The sequence below is a fragment of the Frankliniella occidentalis genome, unplaced genomic scaffold (genome assembly GCF_000697945.3).
Source record: "Frankliniella occidentalis isolate FOCC.00 unplaced genomic scaffold, Focc_3.1 Scaffold508, whole genome shotgun sequence".
In the NCBI taxonomy this organism is placed as follows: Eukaryota; Metazoa; Arthropoda; class Insecta; order Thysanoptera; family Thripidae; genus Frankliniella; species Frankliniella occidentalis.
In genome coordinates this window covers 2,971-6,774 of record NW_026267625.1, presented here as the reverse complement: position 1 = coordinate 6,774, position 3,804 = coordinate 2,971, and the positions used below count along the sequence as shown (strand labels likewise).

General features: G+C 35.4%; 1 long non-coding RNA gene across 1 annotated transcript; it reads right to left on the bottom strand.

Annotated features, from left to right (window-relative positions):
* Window positions 1-136: 136 nt before the first annotated feature.
* Window positions 137-3,497, bottom strand: LOC127751474 (uncharacterized). The gene is made up of 3 exons (XR_008012134.1): window positions 3,128-3,497; window positions 2,741-3,046; window positions 137-2,657 (listed from the first exon to the last, which is right to left on the bottom strand). It is a non-coding gene; the product is annotated as an uncharacterized LOC127751474 (long non-coding RNA).
* Window positions 3,498-3,804: the final 307 nt, after the last annotated feature.

The window sequence follows — 3,804 nt, the reverse complement described above, 5'->3', positions numbered from 1 at the left end:
ACCAGTTTTTCTATGTTAAATACTAAGTACCTACTTTTACTTCACTGGAAATATTCAGAGAGAAGTCTAGGGTCAATGATGTATAGAACTAATCATAGCAGTTTAACTAGCATGTTCTGTTCTTCCAGTTGCCTTGGTGACATTGGAGGCAGGTGCAGTAGCAGATGCTGGGGCTATGCTCAGGGGTGACAGACCAAACAGAATGAGGCGTGCCAGATCCATTAACCTTGACAGACGCCTTAGGAACCTGGCAAATGGATTGGCGCACCCTGTTGACAACTTAAACAACAGCATCATGAGGTACCTGGAAGGTGCCCTACACACATTTGACAGGGCCTATGATAGGGCAGTGGATGAGGTGTAAGTTTGTTTGTGTAATGTTTTTGTTTGGTATTGACGTACAATTTCTGACCTATTTTTCATGTATTTGTTTCGTCAAAGTTACTCGACTGATTTTATTATTGATTGGTAAAATTTCAATTTTTTACTCTAATCTATGATTGTAAAAGGGTTCGGAGTTTAAGTTTAAATAAATTGTTATTTTAATGAAAGCTGTTGCTGAAAGGAAAATTCATACTTTGTAAAGATACAGAAAAAACTTTGTATAATGTGTGACATTTGTGTGTTGTACTGATCCTAAAGCAGTAGTGTTAAAATATGTTTTACAACATGTTGTTTTCTGGGCTTCATTTAAATGTCATTTTGTGCTGTGCCTCTCTTGGCCATTGCTTCTTTGGATAAAATAACTTAATAGTCCCACCCTCCAGGTATTTAATATGTATTGAATTCTTTTTTTTCTGTACTGTAAAAATGAAAACGAGAAATTAGAGAAATACTAGTCACAATCTTACTAATATTAATTGTCCCTATTATTTTGTATTATTTGGCCTTTGTGTTTTAAGTCTGCTGTCATCTAATTGTAGTACCATGAAATTAAATTTTGTACCCTCCCTATATATCAATGTGTTTTTGTCGTTTGTTTTAGAGTTAAGGAAAGTCTACACTGAAAATGGTGGCTCTATATGATGGGCAGGTCAGGTGGGGGGCTTGAAAAATCTTTCTTAGAATGACCAAAATTAAGAACAATAATTGCCTCAAGTCTGTATCCCAAACCGTTCAATAGTTTTTAAAATTTTGTGCTTTTTGCAGGACTCCACCAAAATGGTTCCTTGAGCAACCATTGTATGTCAACAAAGTTGGGTGTTAAAAATCCTTAATCAGAAGGGAATTAATAGTTATGACAGCTCATTTTTGATTTTGATTTCGTATTTTTTAATTCTTTGACAAAAACATATCTTTAACATTTTTGAAACATTTGCAATGGTCCAAAGTTAGTTCTTTATATTTTAAAAGTATTTTAAGGGGAAGATAAACCAATTTTTGATATCTCACATCTGTAGCGGAGAACACTGATTCAATGCCTTTGTTGCCTGGCCTGATGCGCGAGAAGTGTTTAGAGCGTTTACAAAAAGGGTTCAAATTGAGTGTTTGGATGTTAATAATAATTTTGATACTGTGACTTTTAAACTTTTTATGTGTTAGGGGATATAAAGCTGTTCCTCTGACAAAGGTAAAAGGCATGCAAAATTCTGAATGGTTTGCAAGTATGTGGTAGTTTCCTTCTCATAAAATGCCTTGCAGGGGATTATTATGCAAAATGGCAAATTTTTCAGTGTATTCCTCCCCAAAACAAGACACCACAGCTAATATCCTTAATTTTCCCTGCATTGCAGTAAAACTGTTGAGATATGGTAACATAACTGAACTCATTCCTAACTTTTAAGTTAGGTGAATTCTTATTAGTAAGCATTCAATGAGGATTTCCTAACAATCTTTCCAAAAAACATGTACTCAAAAGCTTGTTGAAAAACTCACCTTCATGTAACCCCAATTAAAAAGACTTCAATTACATGTACTAAGATGAAGAGGCATGACACCCAGTTGATGATCACAACTACTAAGTACGGAGCTGTTCAAATTGTGCAGCTATATTCAATTTTAGGTACTGGTTGATAAATAAGAACAGTTTGAGTTGCTGTTTGTCATAAATGTAATTTAAAAAAAAATAGAAAACACATAAAGATGTACAATTATGGTCAAGATTGGTCATAAAAGATGAAAGCATGAAAGTACATCAAGTACACCATTGGATTAATAAACAATAAAACTTGCTCCAAAATACAAAAACTTATCAATTGTAAAAGGTTACAAGCTCCTCAACGTTAGGCAACACCATTGAACAAATAAAACAAAACTTAAAAACACTTGGCAATGGAATAGAATGATAGTAGAACAAATATAATTAAATAACATGACAAGCGCCCAACACTACTTACATTGCAGGAAAATTGAATGACACATCTACAGTGCAATGGAAGTGGAATCATTTGCCAATGTAGACTCACCAACAACAAATTTTTAAAGCAAATTAGGCACTACTTGCTCTTCTTGAGTTTTTCTAACTCTGCGGCTAGTTTTTTATGTTCTTCAAGTAGGTTCTTATATTGGTCAGTCAAGTCATCCTTCTTGACCGTCTTGTTGGTGGAGCCTTTAGGCCGACCTGGACCAGTGTTTCCCTGTTTCGAACTACTTTTAGGCTTATTCTTAACTGGTGTTTTCCTTGCTCTTACTGGTTTCGGCTTCTTAGAAGGAGATTCCTAATGGCAGGGGAAGAAAAAGATTTTTGTAAGGTTATTTTGATATTTGATATTCTACGATTACAGTAAAAGAACAACTTTACCACTAGGTCATCGTCAGAAATAGGTTCCTCTTGTCTTTTAGGTTCCTCCTGTTTATTAAACGTTTTGCCCCAAAATTTAGTCTGCAATATTAACAAACAAAGAATTAACTTTGCATATGGTTTGCTCTTGACTATAACTATACTTATTGATGTGATAGGAATGGATCAGATATCAAGCTTATTAGGCTTCAGTAGAAGCTATTGGCTTACCTCAATTTTTGCCTCAATGTCTTTGAAATCTAATGGTTCGCCATCTTCCTCCCCACCAGATTCGACAACAGAAATATCCGCCGAGACATCAAAATTCTGAAATGGATTAAGAAAAAAATAGAAAAGTGAGTACCAGCTTTTTAACAGTACTACTATCTTGAGGAAATGAATTATTACCTCATCCGTCACAGGAGGGCAGGGAGGAGCAGCATGCACACTTTTGATATTCTGATTTATTTCTCTCTCGACATTTTCCCACATGGTACTCATCTGCGTAGCAATTGAAAAGAAAGCATTTTACTGACGAATTCCTACAGAAAGAGTTGACATGATTTAATAGAAGTCACATTTATCATTTACTCACAGATGAATCGATGTGGGCCACAGTCTCCCTCTGGACAGTTTCGATTTTCATATTGATATATTCTTTCACATTCTCAAACGCATCTTTAATCTGTTCTTCGATTGCTGTCTGTAGTTCTGTAAGATCTCCCTCTACTTTCTGCTTGATCATGGCATCCATGTAGGTTTTCAAAATAGCAACACCTGGATCGTCAGCTACTGTAAAAAGTATTAATTAAACAAGTATTACTTCATGGGTATATGTTCAGGACACTTGGCTTGTGTTGAAAGCCAATTATTTACAAGAAAAATTCACTAAGAAGTCATTTGCAGTGTTCGATTGAACATGGTGGTGTCACAGTGAGTACTTGCTGCCTAAATTTTGGCTAACCAGGCAAAATTTAAACAGAAAGTCACAGAAAGTCATTCACCGTGACAGTGACATCTTGGGAAGATTGTTGAGGATTTGAGAGAATCATAGTGAGATTTGGGGAGGTCGCAGGAAGGATTTT